This window comes from Rhinoderma darwinii, chromosome 6, assembly GCF_050947455.1.
Source record: "Rhinoderma darwinii isolate aRhiDar2 chromosome 6, aRhiDar2.hap1, whole genome shotgun sequence".
In the NCBI taxonomy this organism is placed as follows: domain Eukaryota; kingdom Metazoa; phylum Chordata; class Amphibia; order Anura; family Rhinodermatidae; genus Rhinoderma; species Rhinoderma darwinii.
In genome coordinates, this window is record NC_134692.1 from 23,587,369 (window position 1) to 23,608,588 (window position 21,220).

The following is a 21,220-nucleotide window of genomic DNA, read 5'->3' on the forward strand; positions in this document are numbered from 1 at the left end:
TCAAATGTAGGCACTGTCACTAGATAGACAGACTATCTATCTATCTATCTATCTATCTATCTATCTATCTATCTATCTATCTATCTATCTATCTATCTATCTATCTATCTATCTATCTATCTATCTATCTATCTATCTATTCTATCTATCGACATTTGCATAGCCTCACATGATATAATAGCCATTTCTGCTTTCTCATCGCCCTTCAGGAACTCCGTGTACGCATCTTGGTAATACCCAGTGTTCAGCCCATTCCTGGTACATCCTCAGCTTCTCAGAACACCCTGTATCGCAACATTGTAACACTACTCGCGGCCTGTGATAGGCTGATATGGCCGCACGCTGACACCTGATTGGTCAGAACTGACGCCTGTTATGTGAATGCCGCTGCGCTACTTCCGTGTTTGGATGCTGGGCCTCCCAGAGCGGGTGATGTCTTCAGGTTCATGAGAACAGGTGGTCAGCGGGTACGGAGAGGAGCTGCCCACTGCCCTGGTGATCACTGGACCCGGGGGCCCTGTGCATGGTGGCTGGTGAGGAGGAAGCCATAACTGCAGCCTCGGCTTCTGCATCTCTGCCTGACATCACAGTGGGAGATATGTGAGTATGGGGGTTCTCTACATCCAGTCCACATGTAACGTACAGGAGACACAACTTACCCATGGGATACATCGTGTATATATATATATATATATATATATATGTATGTATATGTGTGTGTGTATGTATGTATATATGTGTATGTATGTATATATGTGTATGTATGTATGTGTGTGCATATGTATGTATGTATGTGTGTGCATATGTATGTATGTGTGTGCATACAATGTAGATAAGAGTAACGTTTTTATTTTTAAAAAAACGAGCATTTTTGGCCAAGTTATGACCATTTTTGTATTTATGCAAATGAGGCTTGCAAAAGTCCATATATATGTGTGTGTGTATGTGTGTGCATATATATGTGTGTATGTGTGTGCATATATATGTGTGTATGTGTGTGCATATATATGTGTGTATGTGTGTGCATATATATGTGTGTATGTGTGTGCATATATATGTGTGTGTGTGTGCATATATATGTGTGTGTGTGTGCATATATGTATGTATGTGTGTGCATATATGTATGTATGTGTGTGCATATATGTATGTATGTGTGTGCGCATATATGTATGTATGTGTGTGCATATGTATGTATGTGTGTGTGCATATGTATGTGTGCATATATATGTATGTGTGTGCATATATATGTATGTATGTGTGTGTGCATATATATGTATGTATGTGTGTGTGCATATATATGTATGTATGTGTGTGTGCATATATATGTATGTATGTGTGTGTGCATATGTATGTATGTGTGTGTGCATATGTATGTATGTGTGTGTGCATATGTATGTATGTGTGTGTGCATATGTATGTATGTATGTGTGTGTGCATATGTATGTATGTGTGTGTGCATATGTATGTATGTGTGTGTGCATATGTATGTATGTGTGTGTGCATATGTATGTATGTGTGTGTGCATATGTATGTATGTGTGTGTGCATATGTATGTATGTGTGTGTGCATATATATGTATGTATGTGTGTGTGCATATGTATGTATGTGTGTGTGCATATATATGTATGTATGTGTGTGTGCATATATATGTATGTATGTGTGTGTGCATATATATGTATGTGTGTGTGTGTGTGTGTGTGTGTGTGTGTATATATATATGTATGTATGTTCATAAACCTCCACAACTGCTGCAGAACATCTTTGTATTTATTAATGACTCTTGTGTTGATGAACACCCCGTTCCATCATTAAGGCTGTGGCTGAATGACATTGTTGACATAGTCTAGTATTGAGTTGCAAGCCATTTGTGCGATCTGACATGTTACGAACATTCGTGGACGTAGCCGTGACTTTTTCCACGTTTTCACTTGTTTCTATGTCCCTGTGTATATAACATCTACTGCAATATTCCCAGCTATAGAATGCTTTGAGGGTTCGAGTTTTCCTACCCAGTGTCTGACGCCAAAATTTGCACAACTCTTTTGCTTTGTGTGACACAATACGGCGACCTAATGCGACCATTTACATTGATCCTGCACAGAGAAAAAGTGCTATAGGTGCAGAGGACCCTCTCGCCTCAGTCACCGTGTAACCTTGACCTATGGGGGGGGAAGAAGAAGAAAGTTGTGTAACTATATCACAGGAGTCTCCTGTAGTGGCTGGAGCCTGGCATCACAGGTCATCAATGGCAGCGTTGCCCCTACCCTAGACAAGGTCCAAGAGGATTTCTTATTGAATTCTCGAGAATAATTGATTAAACCAGATTGATGTTTGAATAGTGAAGTTCTCCGGTAGACCTGGTGCGCTCGTGTGTCAGTAAGCAGGCACCGAGCACGCACTGAACATGTGCTGGTGATGGAGGAAGCGTGACTAGACATGGCTCATTCATTGTGTAATCCCTTTTACTACAAGCGTTCACATACTCGTGTTCCGGAGAAGGCTATCCCCTAAGCAGGGGAAGTTATGTCACTTTTTGGTAATAGATCGTGGAATGTGGTCACACTAAATGTATTGGGAATTCTGTATAAACGTGTCCGTGTCGGTTTACATAATTCTGACAAAATGCTTTTCAAGTGAAATGTGAGATATTTTAATGGAAATGTCTGAGGCTTCATTACAGCTGTATTTGGGCTTCTTTATCGGGGCATTCCTGCGGCGCTTAGAGCAGCGTGAATGAATGAGAAATTCAGCATGACTCGCCACACAGATGAGTCATTTACAGGGAGACACAGTAATGTAGTACTATCTGTGCCAATGCCATTTACAAGGAGAGGTACTATCTGTGCCTATATCATTTACAGGGAGAGATGGTGGGCAGTACTATTTGTGCCCACACCATTTATAGAGCGAGAGACAGGGAGGCAGTACGATCTGTGCCAACATGATTTACATGGAGTGGGAGGAAGTACTATCTGTACCTACATCACTCACAGGGAGGCAGTATTATATGTACCTACATCATTCACAGGGAGAGAAAGGGTAGCAGTACTATCTGTACCTACATTACTTTAAAGAGGCTCTGTCACCAGATTTTGCAACCCCTATCTGCTATTGCAGCAGATAGGCGCTGCAATGTAGATTACAGTAACGTTTTTATTTTTAAAAAACGAGCATTTTTGGCCAAGTTATGACCATTTTTGTATTTATGCAAATGAGGCTTGCAAAAGTCCAAGTGGGCGTGTTTAAAAGTAAAAGTCCAAGTGGGTGTGTTTAAAAGTAAAAGTCCAAGTGGGCGTGTTTAAAAGTAAAAGTCCAAGTGGGCGTGTATTATGTGCGTACATCGGGGCGTTTTTACTACTTTTACTAGCTGGGCGTTCTGATGAGAAGTATCATCCACTTCTCTTCACAACGCCCAGCTTCTCGAGAGATCACGCTGTGTCGTCACTCACTTCCTGCCACAGGTCCTGCATCGTGTCGGCCACATCGGCACCAGAGGCTTCAGTTGATTCTGCAGCAGCATCGGCGTTTGCAGGTAAGTCGATGTAGCTACTTACCTGCAAACGCTGATGCTCCTGCAGAATCAACTGTAGCCTCTGGTGCCGATGTGTCCTCGCTCGTCTGACACGATGCAGGACCTGTGAGTGACGTCACAGCGTGATCTCTCGAGAACACGGCTGTGTCTGCACTGCCAGAAGCTGGGCGTTCTGAAGAGAAGTGGATGATACTTCTCATCAGAACGCCCAGCTAGTAAAAGTAGTAAAAACGCCCGATGTACGCACATAATACACGCCCACTTGGACTTTTACTTTTAAACACGCCCACTTGGACTTTTACTTTTAAACACGCCCACTTGGACCTTTACTTTTAAACACGCCCACTTGGACTTTTGCAAGCCTCATTTGCATAAATACAAAAATGGTCATAACTTGGCCAAAAATGCTTGTTTTTTTAAAAATACAAACGTTACTCTTATCTACATTGCAGCGCCGATCTGCTGCAATAGGAGATAGGGGTTGCAAAATCTGGTGACAGAGCCTCTTTAAGGCTACATGCACATGTTGAGGAATCGAATGCGAAAAATCTGGATCAGAGCCGCTGGTAATTCCACAAGTAAAATCCACATTTATTGCGTTTTTTTGTTTTTTTTAAATATATTTTTAGGTGCAGATTTTACATTTTGATGTGAAAACAGGTACAGATTTTAGTTCCTTTTTTTTAATAAACTTGTCAGATAGAACGCAGTCACACGTGGCAGATTTTGTTGCAGAAATTTCTCAGACAGAAAATCCGTTCCATTTATCTGAATGTGGTTGTTTCGGCATCAGGTGCATATATTTCTGCAAGTTCCATTCAGATAAATGGAGCTGATTTTCAGTCGTAGAAATTTCTGCAAAAAAATCTGCCGCATGTAACTGCACCCTTAGTTCCCACATAGCGTAGACGCTGCAGAATTTTGGCAACTGAATTGTGTGCGGAAATTCCACAGTATTTACAGTAGCAGCAAAATGGATGAGATTTATTAAATAGTGTAAACGTTAATAAAGCGACCTGCGGTGTGAATTTCCCGCAGCATGTCAATTTATTCTGCGTTGATTTTCCGTTGCAGGTTTTCCCCATTGAATTCAATGCGCAACAGAAAGCCAAATGTTGCGACTTTTGCGGCGTAATCGAAAGTGATTTTGCCACAAAAAACTCTGGGGAAAAAAAATAAATCATACTTACCCAGAATGCCCTCCTCCTTCCTGCAATCTGGCATCCTGGGATGACGTTTCATCCCATGTGACCGCTGCAGCCAATCACAGGCTGCAGCGTCACTTGGCCTGCAACGTCATCGTAGGAGGCCGGAGTGGACGTCAAAGGAGGGGGTAAGTATGAGCGCTTCTTTTTATGCAGCAGAAATTCCAACGTCGTGTGATTTTTCGGACGGAAGGTAATGCGGGTTCCGGGTTGGATACGCTGCATGATTTTTACGCAGCGTATCTGACCTGTGGGAACCCGGCCTTACAATTCCGAGCTGGAAACGCAAGATGAATGGACATGCTGTAGATTTTAAAATACGCATCGGAGGTAAATTTACATGCGGAAAAACTCTTCCACGTGTAGATGAGATTACTTGGGATCTCGTTTACTTTGCTGGTATTTCATCACGCTGCATTTATGTCGCAGGGAAATCTAATTATTTTTGTGACTTGGAAAAACCTTTTTATAATGTGTGACTTTACATTCAATAACCGTGAATAGTGACACGTTACCTCAAAATGTATCTTAGGGAGATTCTGGTGGCACCATTGCCCGGGATGTAGCGGGGGCACAATAGCATCAAATAATCAAAGATGTGACCCTGAGCAACCGCATCATACCTTCTGTCTGCCGGTGAGTGCACACTGTGATAAGGGCAGTGAGGTGCACCGCCATGGTAAGATGGGGGCAAAGATCTGATTTAGGGTATGTTCACACGGCAGCGTCCGTTACGGCTGAAATTACGGTGCTGTTTTCAGGAGAAAACAGCACCGTAATTTCAGCCGTAATGGCATGTGCAGGCGTCTTTCGCTGCGTCCGTTACGGACGTAATTGGAGCTGTTTTTCTATGGAGTCCATGTAAAACGGCTCCATTTACGTCTGAAGAAGTGACAGGCACTTCTTTGACGCGGGCGTCTTTTTTTATGCGCCGCCTTTTGAAAGCGGCGCGTAAAAAAAAAATGAACGTCGGCACAGAACATCGTAAGACTCATTCAAATGAATGGGCAGATGTTTGCCAACGCTTTTGAGCCGCATTTTCGGACGTAATTCGGGGCTAAAACGCCCGAATTACGTCCGTAAATAGTGTGTGTGAACCCAGCCTTAGGGGTGCTGTGGTGTGTGGTTTGTTGTTCTATACAGAACTCCAGGGTGATGACTTTAACCTGCACTGACGGGGTGTATTCACAAGGTGCGGTCATATCACTTTTTTTTCACTGTGAGTTTCGTACATTGGCGGTAAAACCACGTCAATCTTGCAAAAAAATGGGATTTGACCGCACCGTGTGAATACACCCATACATTGTACCAAACTCTGTGAAAGTAGGACTAGGAGGAGTTTTCAACCACTGAATGTAAACTAGACATTTTTTATTCACTGACCGCAAGCTGAGATCTTAGAAATGTTGAGGAACTGAGGCAGGAAGTATATTAGAAAGTTACATAACTTTTCAATACACAATGAATTTGCTTTGTTTACATAAGATTAGGCAGCCTCTTGGACTTGTAGGAAACCTGTTTACAGTTTACACTACCCCGCTATGTAGGAGATGAAGCTATTTTGGGTGGGTAGGATCATCTGTGGGCACTAAAGATGAACTCCGGCAGCTGTGGGCTAAAATTATATGTACGGTCCTTGTGCATCTGTAAGTGTTCCTCAAAGGTCACTTCAAGAAATGCTGGAGCTTGTAAAGGTACGGACGTTGCCTTATGGGTTTATTTTTACCTTCCTCTGGATCAATAGGAGGAAATAAGTTATAAAATTTGCCCCTACCCCTTACCCTCACCCACCCCTGGTTGAAGTTGATGGACGTGTGTGTTTTTTTAACAGGACTAACTATGTAACTACGATAATTTTATATTTCCATATAACATTACTTACAATACTTATTTATCGTTCTATATCATTTCTGACTTATATCTGTTTCTGGGAAAGCTGGGTGACCACTAATATGACTGTTGTTCTATATTACAAAGGGCCACCGCTTCATAGACTCCTGCATGACATATTTTGTCATGTTATGCAGCAATATGGAGATGTATAGATGCTTAACTAGGCAGATTTGCCATTCAGGAGTCTAGGAAAGTTAGGTGAGGACCTGGATGGTAAATATAAGGGTCAGTTCAAATGTCGCGTAATTACTGCAGAATTCCCGCAACGGAATTCGTTGTAGAAAATACACAGCAAATACAGTAGCAGCAAAGTGGATGAGATAAAACAAATCTCATCCACACGCTGCGTAAATAGTGAGCGGAAAAAATGCTCAGAAATTGACCTGCGGTGCAGAATTTTATTCCGTAGAATGTCAGTTGTATTAGTGTAAACGCTGCTTATTTGTTGCAGGCTTAAATTCAATGGGGAGACAAAACCCGCAACAAATAGCTGTTATTGCGTTTTTTTGTGGCGGTTTCGCAGTGATTCTGCCTCAAAAAACGCAACTCAGAAAAAAAATAATCTTATACTTACCCAGGAGTCTGTTTCTTCCACCAGGTCGGCCTCCTGCGATGACGTTTCATACCATGTGACCGCTGCAGCCAATAACAGGCTCCAGTGGTCTCCTGGGATGAAACATGATACGAGAAGATTGTGTGAACTGGGCCTTAGCCGGCCAGAGTTTTTTTTACATGTTTTTTGACGCGGAAAACGCGTCAGAAAACCTGCCAAAAAAGTCCAAAAAATGCCTTCCATTGATTTCAATGGGAGGCGGAGGTATTTTTTCCCACGAGCGGAAAAAAATGCTTGCGGGAAAAAGCGACATGCCCTATCTTCGGGCGTTTACGTCTCTGACCTCCCATTGACATCAATGGGAGGCAGAGAAAGTGTATTTCGTGGCGTTTTTGCCCGTGGCGCTCAATGGGCATGAGAGAAAAACACGGCAAACGGCATGCAGGGAGAGGAAAATCTGCCTCAAAATTCCAAACGGACGTGTTGGGCAGAAAACTGCACCACAGTTTGGTGCGGTTTTCCGCCCGGAATTCCCTGCGGTGCACAGAGCGGATACGCTGCGTGCTTTTACGCAGCGTATCCTCCCCATGTGAACTCGGCCTTATGGCAGCTGTTTTGATCGGCACTTCCAGACACAGATAAAACAGGCAGGTCGGAATAGAATTCAATTTATGATTTTTCTTTCTAAATATTTTTTATTTTTAGATCTATAGGGAAAGGCTTGTTAATGATTTCTGACATTATATGTGGCGGTTTCTCTATTCATGTGTGCAATCTGCGAACACAGCAGCTCGAAATTCTGTCAACCGGCTATTAATTATCCATTACCAGGTCTAACAAGGCGGCTGTTGTTGCCAGGTTTGTCCTCGCTGCCGGGCTCCGCTTTCATTGCTTGAAGGTGCCGCATACAATAAACCGGTTCTGTTACCTAGAAGACCGCCGTGCGCTCACCCTGTTCTTAGTACATTTGCCTTAGAAATCCCTGATCTCGCGTGTCACAATGATTGTAATATTATTCATTAAAGTATTCCCATCCTAGACATTTGTGGCATATCCATAGCTCTGAGACCCCAACTTAGGCCTCACGCACACGAACGTGCTTTTGCGGCCGAAAATCCACGGCAGAATTGCGGCCCCATTCATTCCTATGGCGCCATGCACACAACCGTGATTTTCACGGTCCGTTCATTGCCCAGGAGCCCGCACCGCAGAAAGAACGGACCTGTCTTATTACGGCTGTGTTCTGCGGTCCGGGCTCATTGAAAATAATGGCCGCGGTCATGTGCACGGCCCGCGATTTTCGGGCGGCTCGCGGCTGTCACTCCGTGGCCGGCCGACCCGAAAATAACGGCCGTGCACATGGCTACGGTTGTGTGCATCAGACCTTATATCCAGAACAGAAGTCACATGACCCCTGTCCTACCCGGTGAGGCGGTCCATCCAGGCAGAGAATGAAAGGTGAGGGCTCTCTCCATTGATCCCAAATAGCCGAGCCCGCTTGTGCTCAGCCACCTCTCCATTCATTCTCCACCTGGATGCGTCGGCCCCATTCTCGATATAGGTGCAGGTCCTAGAATTGGTACCGGCTTCTATCACGTGATGTGAACAGAGCCTCGGGTTGCTGCTTGAGTTCACAGGGAACCATTTGAGTATTTTAATTCCTCGCAGCACCAGAAAAAATGGGAGTCAGATGACCCCCGTTCTCGATATATAGGTGGGGGTCCCAGAGCTGGGACCCGCATCTATCAAATGTTTATGGCTTATCATGTGGAAATGCCATAAGTGTCTAAGATGTAAATACCTCTTTAAGGCCCTATGCACACGACCGTAAAAAAAACTCTGTTTTTGCGGACCGCAATTGCTGGTACTGTATTATGCTGTGGATTTGCTGCACGAGAAAATGCACAGGAAATCCGCACGTAATCCGCATCGTGTGCATTTGGCCTTCTGGTGCCAGTACCAGTCCTGTGATGCCGTAGCCTCATGGCACTTATACTGTACGTCTGTATGCCTCCGGTTTTCTATTCACTAGTAATCTCTATGGCAGCGCTCACTGGTAGTCACAATTCCGCATGAATTGTACTGTAAAGTTCTACTCTGTGCTATCTACGTGCTTCGTGTTCAGGCAATTGATTGTAAATTCAACACAAAGGCAGAAGTAAAGCCCTGCCACACAAAGCGATTACCATTCATATCTAAATTGACCCGTGTAAATGAGTAAACCTACCAAATTGATCTTCCATACATAAAAAAGTGGGAATGTGGAAAGTATAATGCTCTAACTTCGGATGTGATAAACTGCAGGATGTCTGGGTGTTGCGTCCGTAACACAGGCGCCCGGATTATGCCCGCCTGTGATGGACCCATGTCTAATCAATTAACTAGGGAACATAGTGGCATCTCGTGTAGCTGCTTTTCCATACGATTGGGCACCAACTGTTTGATTAGGGGTGCAAGTTCTGGCTGCCCAGACCATCAGGGCCAGTGGCGCCCCCTTCAGTAGTGACAGGTGATGCACCATGTGCAGCCACACAGGTCACCCGCTCCTAAGGCCGCCACTAGCTTGAATGAAGGGGTCTTTGCCTTTTTCTCTCTATCTATTTTTAGTGGAACTCTGAGGGTATGTTCACACGGCCAAATTTCAGACGTATACGAGGCGTATTATGCCTCGTTTTACGTCTGAAAATACGGCTCCAATACGTCGGCAAACATCTGCCCATTCATTTGAATGGGTTTGCCGACGTACTGTGCAGACGACCTGTTATTTACGCGTCGTCGTTTGACAGCTGTCAAACGACGACGCGTAAAAATACAGCCTCGTCAAAAGAAGTGCAGGACACTTCTTTGGACGTTTTTGGAGCTGTTTTCTCATAGACTCCAATGAAAACAGCTCCAAAAACGGACGTAAAAAACGCCGCGAAAAACGCAGCGAAAAATGAGAGTTGGTAAAAAAACGTCTGAAAAGCAGGGTCTGTTTTCCCTTGAAAACAGCTCTGGATTTTCAGACGTTTTTGTTGACTACGTGTGAACATACCCTGACAATCTGTACTGATATGTAGGTGACCCTAAAAATGCTATATTCTGCTATATGTGACCCCCATGTTTGTCAGCATTTTTCTGGGCGCTGTGCACCTCATAGCTTGGAGACTTCCATATCTCTGAGCTACACTTTTGGGCTCTCCATTGACTGTAGTGGAGCTTTTATGCACATGTCGGGGTCCTCGTGTATGGGGGCTGTATAGACGTGCTGTGTATCTCTTACATCCTCATCTCTATGAATCATCGACTTCGGTGCATTCAGCTCAAGCATTGACTAGCCATAAGTAGGTATATGTCTAGAAAGTATGTAGAAAAACCTCCAGCTCACCTTGTGGCAGAAAATCCACTGCCTGCTGCGCTTGGATCCTCGTGTCGGCACACGTTGGTTTGAAATAGAGCAGAAGAGTGGATCCAGCGCAATGAAAAAATGTTTTTTTTCCCCAAACGGTATTATTAAAATGGAAACTGGTTCCAATTTTATTGGGTAACAGAGTAAAAAACGGGAGTCAATGTCCCACAGAGGAAAGGTGGATGTATGAAAAAATATATATATGCTGCCTACGCGTTTCAGACGATCTCCTCGTCCTTAGTCACGATCTCCCGGTTTTTACTCTGTTACCCAATAAAATTGGAACCAGTTTCCATTTTAATAATACCGTTTTTTTCATTGCACTGGATCCGATCTACTCTTCTGCTCTAGGTATATGTCTGTGCACCTCCATACAGACCACGATTTGGGGTTCATGTGTGTAAATCTCAAGGTTGCGCTCTATTATTTATGAGTACAGCATATAAATCTACAGAACCCCTTATATAGTTGCTCTCATGGTCGTTATCCAGCTTTCCTAGACTTCTGAATGGCCAATGTGCCCAGTTTTACATCGATGTAGTAATACACCGTATGTATCGCTATTGTAGCACGGCACTCCCTCTTCTTTCTGTACTTGGCGGTTGCCCTCCAGGCGTAATATGTAGCTCGGCTGAGTCAGAGGTTTAAAACCCACAGAGGAGAAATGGCAAAACTTCTAAGGCTATGTTCACACGGGGTATTTTGCCGAGTTTTTTGACGCGGAAACCGCGTCGCAAAACTCGGCAGAAACGGCCCGAGAACGCCTCCCATTGATTTCAATGGGAGGCGTCGGCGTCTTTTTCCCGCGAGCAGTAAAACTGCCTCGCGGGAAAAAGAAGCGACATGCCCTATCTTCGGGCGCTTCCGCCTCCGACCTCCCATTGACTTCAATGGGAGGCAGGAGAAAGCGTATATCTCGCTGTTTTATGCCCGCGGCGCTCAATGGCCGCGGGCGAAAAACGGCGCGATAATTGCCGCGAAAATCGGCGTGCAGGGAGAGGAATATCTGCCTCAAAGTTCCAAACGGAATTTTGAGGCAGATATTCCTCCCCCAAAATACTCCGTGTGAACATAGCCTTAAAGCTAGCAGCACACCTATAATTGCACCAGGTTCGCAGCTATTTTTTAAAGGGGGTGAGCCATCACGTACGTCATTGCGGTCATTTTTATATGCTCCCGTGACATCACTAATGATTAGCAGGAATGTGTGACGTCACTGACGTTCCTTATAAACCGGTGGCATTGCTGAGATCTTACGGAACTGCTGACATCACTGAGCGCTGTCTATACATGAAGTGGAAATGGTGGTAAAACCTATGAAAGAAAACTGTACTCTAACATATATTAATGGAATTCTTACTTTTGTTGTGATTCTTTGTGTCCTGTGGATCTATCTGCAGACTGCAGGCTACCAACCACGGCAGCCTATATTCTGTCATTGCCACAGCAGGCACAGGCTGTCATAAAACAGGGAAGCCGCAGTGAATTTCTGTTAGAATCCTAGGGGTAACGTCCTCTGATAAAGGGAGTAATTCCAGTAATAAATCATTAGGACATTACCAGTTATGCAATATTTCTCTAATATTCTTGTGGTCACATAGTCACCCACCCACTACTTTAAAGGACACAGGGTCTCTCCTGACATGCCTGTTTTAGTAAGTAATTGTATTCCCCATGGACTAATAATTCTGAAGCATCTTTTTTTTAGAACTTTACTTTGGGCTGTTCCTCTGTTATTCCTCCTAAAAATTCATGATTTACTTGACAACTTTGGTGTTCCTACTTGGGGGTGTGACCCTACACAGGCTGACCGGTCCAGACTGTGTAGAGACACACGCCTTTCACAAGGGAAATGGAAACACTGAGTTGTCGCTGTATCCATACATTTCTAGGAGGAATAACTGAGGAACAGTACAATTTAGAGTTCTAAGAAAATATGTTCCAGAATTGTTATTTTATGGCAAATACAAGTATTTACTAAAATAGGCATGTCAGGAGAGGTGACAGGTCCTTTTAACCACTCTCCTTGTCACAACACGCAACTAGGAGACTGTGAGTGGGGGAAATTGACTAGTGAGGGACATCACAGGGCTGCTGGTTGCTGTCTTTAAAGTGTGGTCGTTGGAGTAGCACAGGAGACTGCACCGTTGGCCGTAAGGTAGAGTTGGAGGTGGAAAGGGTCATCCCATAGGATGAAATATAATTTTCCCCTGAATTGTGTCTGAAATACTCTGTGCTGCTGATTTAATTGTCTACAGGTTATACCTCTCCCCTTCCCCTATGCATTTAAAAACAGACACACAAAGAACATCCAGGGATGAAAAATGATAACAGAAAGATCCGGTGACCGTAGCTGACCTTAATCAGACTCTCCTTACAAATGGCCACATTAGTCTTTGTGTCAGTGATTCTGTTGTACCTTGTCCTGAAAAAGAGATAATTGCTGTACATGCGATCGCTGGGTTTATCACTCTCCTGGAGTCAGTGCTTATAGGGAGTGACACGGTCACCAAGAGAATTACTGCCGCCATAAAACTGTGAATTGTACCATGTATGTGAGTATAAATGTACAGACACATACACACGTATAATGTATCATGCCTCACCGCTATAGTAACATCAGAGGATTTATAGATCATAAAACAAGACGCACTCCGTTTTCTAGATTCCGTTCTCTGGGCAAGAAAATAAGTGGAATTACATTGAAATTCTAAAAAAAAAACACAGTGATCCTATAAGCGGCCCCACAGTCCCTGTTGTCCTCTCCACGGACTTAAACGGAAACTAAACATTTAAAAAAAAAAATATTTGACATGTCAGAAGATTCAATCGATCGAGGTCTGAGCCCACCGATCGCCTAAACGAAGCTGCATATTAGTTCTTATACTTTATCCTGACATAGTGACAGGGTTTTATCACAATATAAAGGGTTTCTCAAGTTTTCTATTGACATTGAATGGGGCTCCAGGAACTATGACCCATATCCAGGCCCTGAATTTAAGGGGTCTTGGGCTATAAACTAACCCTTTAGTGACCCTGTGGCCATAATCTAGGGTTTAGGTGCCGGACCTGCTGTGAAAATGTAGTGTGACATGGCACATGTTTTAAAGGAAGGGCTGACCACATAATATCTGGATGGCGGCAGGACCCAGTGCAGGACCCCGGAGATGAAAATTAGCTGACCGTGAGAAGGGTATAGTCTGGGGTCCAATATAGCTATTATTTTTTTTTATGTCTGGTGTGAGGTCTGTATATATTTAGGGGGTCTGGTCAGAATATATTTAGAGGGTCTGGTGTGTGTCTGTGTGTGTATGTATATATACACACACATATATATTTAGGGGGTCTGGCCTGAATATATTTAGAGGATCGGGTTTGTGTGTATGTATGTGTTTGTATACATGTGTATGTGTGTGTGTATATATATATATATATATGTCTTGGGTCTGTATATATCTAGAGGGTCTAGTCTGAGTATATTTAGGGGGTCTAGTCTGGGGTCAGAATATATTTAGGGGTCTGGCCTGAAGTCTGTATATATTTAGGGGGCTTGGTTTGAAAATATTTTGGTCTGGTCTGGTCTGGGTTCTTTATATATTTATGGGGTCTGGTCTAAGTATATTTAGGGGCCTGTTCTGGGGTCTGTTTAAATTTAGGTTGTCTGGTCTGGGGTCTGTATATATTTAGGGGGTCTGGTCTGAATATGTTTAGGGGTTCTGAATATATTTAGCCATGCCCTTTTATATAAGCCACACCCCTCAAAAATGCCACTTTTTTTTTTTGCTCCGACCACCTGTTCGGGTGAAGTGTTCTCCTAGATTGACATCTCTGCCTTTTATATACCATTTTTAGATGCATAGTCCCTGCCATATTGATCTATTGGACTTTGAGTATGTGAAATAGTGCTGGGTTTAATCAGACGCGGTAGCTCTGACTCCGTACCTGGGCGATCATGTCCGATCCGATGGGACAACCCTTTTAAATGGATTTTATTGTACATAATACTGTTGCTTTACTTGTATTGAACCTACTGGAATATATCAGGGAATTGCGTAAATCAGTCACTTAAAATAGGGGTATTATGATGAGCACTGTTGTAGCGACATTCCCCAAAAATTTCAGGACGTGTTGCAAATTCAGATTTATGACCTTGTCAGTCTGTCAGCATAGTACAGGCTGTATTATGTAGTCCCTGTCCATAGGCCATAACCTGCTCTCTGCGTTTTGGATTTATAGGGAAATCTAACATTACTTGCCTAGTTAAATACAGATGGTGCCGCTGCTGGGACCCCCAGCGATCAGCTGTAATCTGTGGGAAAACCTGGCAGCAAGTGTTCAATTTCCCTGCAGTGCCACCACAGGAGAAATTAGGCATTACATAATGCCCATTCAAGTCAATTGGTTGTCCTTGTAATGCAGGACAGGACAGACCCTCAAGAACGAGAGACACTTTGTAGCCGCTCGCCCCTTTGACCAGGGGACACCACTATTAATACCCTAGAAGGTTTTTGAAAATGGGTTTTCTAAACCAGAGAGAACCACTCTCAGGATAATCTTTTTATGCAATTCCCCATTGTATTTGTTGTTATTCACCAAAGTTGGGGCTGCAGAAAATCCCTTTATACGATGTTCCTAGTTTCACCTCTTGGCATTAATGAAATACTTGTCATATGTTCTTGTCTCGTTCTTGGGTTTTCACCGACACTTGATGGTTTTGCTCTGTCTTGGTTTTTTGTGTCAGACGCCCCCTCCCCCGCCCGCTTCTCTAACGTCACTTTGGAACTAAAATTTTATTTCTTCTTTCTGTTCCGTTAAACTTCCCATGAAACCGCTTCTATAATAGGAACACAAATGAAAAAAAAATGACATTTGACACGGACTATGGATGTGTTACATTTCTCTTAGGTTTGGCTTTCTAAAACTACAAATTGTCCTGTATGGGGAAGTTCAAGTTAAGATTAATTGGATTTCTGGGAAATGTTAATATTTTGTTTATTTTTTAAAATTAATTTAATGATTCATTACGTAATAAACATAAAAGGTTTTTTCTACTTAAAGGAGAACTCCACAGAACTTCTGTATTTCACTTTCTAAGGCCCTTTTCACATCACATTTTTCCCTATGTTTAGCGTGTACGCCAGGAAAGCTCCCGACGTATGCGCTAAACGTGTCCATAGGGCTCCATTAGCCCGACGAAGGCCAAAAAAGTGTCCTAAAATATATCGGTATAACTTTTTTTTGAGGTATGGAAAGTATTCATCGACTGCACTATTCCATACAACTCGATCCCGCAAAAAAAAAAAAAAAGTATACCATGCATTTTTTTTTCAACATAGGAGCCTATGGGTGAAGTATTCCTCTGTATGGCATACGTCAATGGCATCCGTAAAACTGATACGTCATTACTTTTTTTTTTTAATAGCTGTTCATGACGTAAACGTTAAGCGGATGCCATAATAGTCTATGGGTGACGGATGTCTGATCGTGGCATCCATCACCGATCGACTATAATGGTATCTGTTTAACTGATACGTCATAAAAAGGTCAGGAGAGTTCTTGATGTATACGTTAAACACATGCCAGGAGAGTCTGTAGGGTGTGGCCCGAACCCACTTATGTATATATATGTTAAGCACCTAATGTTCTGTAATGCAACTGTCTTTGTATTAGGAGAAAAGGTTATTTTCCATAGAGCACTATATATTTTGTACAGATGGGACTCTGTGAAGTCACATTAGCGTCAGAGGTCAGTTGTGGCGTGCGGCCCCTTTAAAAAAAAAAAAAAAAAAGGGGGAGGAGTCTAGTCTTAAAAACAAACAAAAAAAAACAAAACCTTTTTCTTTATATGGTGACAGTTGGTGAGTGATGGAGGAGACCGAGAGTGATGTGTGTGGGATAAGCAGGAGAGGGAGAAAGAAATCGGTACAGAGTGGGTGGATTTGCCAAGCGGGGTGTGAGACGCTATTGGGTAGCCCGGTAGGTCGAGAACTTGGATAGCCAGGCAGGGCGGGAGCTGCCAATTGAAATTGCCGTGTAGGGAGCGCAATCTACCAAGTGACTGATCCACCAAAAAGACTTTGTATGGCTTGGTTGAATGGCGTATCGCCAGCTCACGACTTCGTATGAGAACAAAGATCCCTGCACCAGAAGTTTAACTTGAGACTGAACCATTAGCCAACACCATGTCCCGTTCCCACCAGTTATATCAGAAACCGATAAGTATAGATCCTATTTATTAGTGAAACGGTCAAGCTTATGAACCAAATATCGTAACCATGAAGATTGTGCCGATGTTGGAGTAAAGTTCAGTTCAGCATCTTATACCGCTGCAATTTCCTCTGCGGGACAGTAACCATCCTTAGGCCCTGTTCACACAGAGTTTATTGTCGGCGGAAAAATGTGCCTCAAGATTTTGACCTGCCTGCACGCTGTTTGCCGCGTTTTTCGTGGCGCTTTTTTCTGCGTTATTTGGCCGTGTCCATTGAGCGCCGCAGGCAAAAAATGCAGCGAAATACAGTTTCTCTGCCTTCCATTGATGTAAATGGGAGGTCTGAGACGGAAACGCCCGAAAAAAGGGCACGTTGCTTCTTTTTCCGGCAGGTACCGCTCGCTGGAAAAAAACTCCTCCACATGGCATTGAAATCAATGAGAGGCGTTTTCGGATGTTTTTTGACGCGGTTTCCCCGTCAAAAAAGTGCCAAAAAACTCAGTGTGAACTACCCCTAAACCTTCTCCCACCTGTTACAAGTCTATGGGTGACGGATGCCACTGTTCGGAGTCTATCACATCCTAGATTTAAGGAGCTTTTCCCGGCATATACGTTAAACAGAGGCCAAAAAATTTGATGTGAACAGGGCCCAAACTGCGCAAGACAAATGAGCATTGTATTCTGGTTGGTTGCTATGGGCAACACCTCCAGATTTTCTCTGGGCTGGATTACATCCATGAGGCCTAATGACCCTATGACAACACTAAAGCACTGAAGCGGAAGTGTTGTCATAGGAAACACCATTCAGAAGCCCTTGGGACAGTCAGCCTGTAACTTCTAACATTTGCTTATATATTTGAAACACAAAATGAATTACTTAAATTAATAAAAGGTTTCCGCGCCAACTTCTTGCTGCTGCCCTATGACCTGGCAACATGCTGTGTATCGGGGAATTGTCTATGGTAAAGCTGAATAGACACATAGAATAAGGTGAAGGCAGAGGTGTGTATAGAGGCATAGACCCTGCGGCTTTGTACTACAGAGATATTTTACCCCAAGGGCAATGCTTCTAGCGGAGAAAACCTCAGTGTCCGCATCCGATGGAGCGTCCCTCAGTGTATCATGGCGCTGTGTAACTCCGAGTTTGCAATACGGTCATGTGCGTGAGCCGGAAAAAGTTCCTTTTGAGCGGTTTTTTAAAATCTTTTATTATTTTCTCATTTACTGTGAGTAAATCCTGTATGTTTTGTCTGAAACTATAACTACACATTATTTGTACAAAGGAAAGAATATTCAGTAGAGAAGTTTATTTCTGGTAGAGAAAGATGAATATAATAAGTTCAATAAATATATTGGGTGTTCAAAACAGAAATAAGAGAAAAGAAGATAATGGATAGAAAATATTTTTCGATATATAACTGAATTAATATATTGGGGTAGAACAAAACAAGATATAATGACGTCATCATCATAATAATAATAGAAATAATGACATCATCATCATCATCATCATCATCATAATAATAATGTAAAAGTATATACAATGTATAAACTAATATATACTATAAAAAAAATCATTAAAAATACCAAAAAGAAATATCAATCGATTATAGAGTTTACTTTTATACTAGTCGTTTTCTCAGCCTGCGTTCATGAACCTTTATACTGTTTTATTTATAATATTATTTTTTGGATTTCTATTTCGAGCACTACATATATTTATTTTATATTCGTTATTTGCAAATCCTCTTGTCTCTGGTGGGAGTTGCTAAGAGGGGTATGTGTTTGATTATTTTTTTTCTTGTCTCATTCTCTCTATTATTTCCCCCATCCCCCACCTCAGATGAGCATAGCAGAGGGTGTCAGACCCCTCCTCTTACCTTGATAATAACATTCACCTTTGGCCGAGCAAACCATACATGTTCATGGGTGTGGAGGAACCTTGCAGCAAGTGCTCAATTCTCCTGCAGCGCCACCATAGGGGAAATTAAGCATTACATAGTTCCCACTGAATTCCTTCGGCTGTCCGTGTAATACATAAATGTGCCAGATCTTCCAGAGTGGGAGACGTTGCTTGTAGCCATTCTCTGCTCCCTGTATGGGAAGGGGGGCCCGCTCTATGAACTCTAAGGTCATGTTCACACGCAGTGAGCAAAAACGTCTCAAAATACGGAGCTGGTTTCAAGGGAAACCAGCTCCTCATTTTCAGACGTTTTTTAAGCCACTCGCGATTTTTGCTCCGTTTTTTTACGGCCGTTTCTGGAGCTTTTTTCTCTACAGTCAATGAAAAACGGCTCCAAAAACTTCCCAAGAAGTGACCTGCACTTCTTTTTCGCTGCCTTTTTTTTTTACACTTAAAAAACGCAGCGAAAAACGCTCCATCGGAACAGAGCGCCGTTTTCCCATTGAAATCGATGGGCAGATGTTTGGAGGCGTTCTGCTACCGATTTTTCGTCCGTTTTACGGCCGGAAAAACGGCAGGAAATAGGCCGTGTGAACATACCCTTATAGAGTATTTGAAAATGGGTTTTGTAAACCAGACCAGACCATATCAATTAGATTATTATTATTATTTTTTTTATATAAAGACCAGATACAATATACATATATATATAATGTCCTTCTCAATAAATTATAATATCATCAAAAAGTGAAACTCCTATATTATATAGATTCATTACACACAGAGTGATCTATTTCCAGCATTTTTTTCTTTTAATGTTGATGATTCTGGTAACCGTTAATGAAAACCCCAAATATTGTGTCTCAGAAAATTTGAATATTGGGTAAAAGTTGCAGATTGTAGCCTCATGGTGTCACACTCTAAACAGTTCATCAACACAAAACACCTGCAGCGCCCCCCCCCCCCGCCCGCGGGCGCTGCCAGAGTGCCCCGCCCGCGGGCGCTGCCAGAGTGCCCCGCCCGCGGGCGCTGCCAGAGTGCCCCGCCCGCGGGCGCTGCCAGAGTGCCCCGCCCGCGGGCGCTGCCAGAGTGCCCCGCCCGCGGGCGCTGCCAGAGTGCCCCGCCCGCGGGCGCTGCCAGAGTGCCCCGCCCGCGGGCGCTGCCAGAGTGCCCCGCCCGCGGGCGCTGCCAGAGTGCCCCGCCCGCGGGCGCTGCCAGAGTGCCCCGCCCGCGGGCGCTGCCAGAGTGCCCCGCCCGCGGGCGCTGCCAGAGTGCCCCGCCCGCGGGCGCTGCCAGAGTGCCCCGCCCGCGGGCGCTGCCAGAGTGCCCCGCCCGCGGGCGCTGCCAGAGTGCCCCGCCCGCGGGCGCTGCCAGAGTGCCCCGCCCGCGGGCGCTGCCAGAGTGCCCCGCCCGCGGGCGCTGCCAGAGTGCCCCGCCCGCGGGCGCTGCCAGAGTGCCCCGCCCGCAGATAATGCCACACACCCCAAGTAGATAGCTCCATTGGGGCTCCCTCTAGGAGTGAAATCCCCAGCCAGAGAGTTGCCGACCATACACATTGATGTCATGGGATCCTCCTGGACCGGAATGTGATATCAGGGGCAACCCCGGAGCCGGAGTCCCGGAGCAGAGCACTAGTATAGGCTCTGCGCCGGAACTCTGGGGAAGTCATTCACATCAGTGTCCATATATGGACAGTGATGTCAGGGGCTTGCCCAGAGCTGGAGTCCCGGATCAGAGCCGCTTCTTGCACTCAGCCTGGGATTCCAGCTCTGCTCCTGACATCACTGTCCATATATGGACATGGATGTCAGGGGCAACCCCAGAGCTGTCGATGTATGGACAGCGATGTCAGAGGCTTCCCCAGAGTCCCAGAGCAGAGACTATACTAGCGCTCTGCCCAGGACTCCAGCTCTGGGGAAGCCCCAGACATCGTGTGTCCAAACATGGACACCGATGTCCGTGAATTCCACAGAGTCCCGGAGCAAAGCCTATACTAGCGCTCTGCACGGGACTCCGGCTCTGGGGAAGCCCCAGACATCGCTGTTCATATGTGGACAGCGATGTCAGGGAATTCCAGAGTCCCGGAGCAGAGTCTGTACTAGCGGCTCTGTGTCCCGCGGGCCGCAGATGACAGCCCCAGGGACCGCATGCGTCTCGCGGGCCGTGTGCTTGAGACCCCTGCTATAGAGAATCTATGGGGTATTGTCAAGCGGAAGATGAGACACCAGACCCAACAATGCAGATGAGCTGAAGGCCGGTATCAAAGCAACCTGGGCTTCCATAACACCTCAGCAGTGCCACAGGCTGATCGCCTCCATGCCACGCCGCATTGATGCAGGAATTCATGCAGAGTCAGAGCCCCGACCAAGTATTGAGGGCATATACTGTACATTTCAGTAGGCCAACATTTCGGTATTAAAAATAATTTTTGAAATTGGGCTTATATAATCTAATTTTCTGAGATCCTAAATTTTGGGTTTTCATTGACTGTTACTATAATCATCAACATTAAAAGAAGAAAATGCTGGAAATAGATCA

General features: G+C 44.3%; 1 protein-coding gene across 1 annotated transcript in view; it reads left to right on the forward strand.

The window, feature by feature from the left end:
* The first annotated feature begins 382 nt into the window (after window positions 1-382).
* Window positions 383-21,220, forward strand: part of GPD2 (glycerol-3-phosphate dehydrogenase 2) — a 119,262-nt gene continuing 98,424 nt past the window's right edge. The window contains exon 1 of the mRNA XM_075829303.1: window positions 383-600. The gene's annotated coding sequence lies outside the window, so the exon portion shown is untranslated. The remainder of the gene's footprint in view (window positions 601-21,220) is intronic.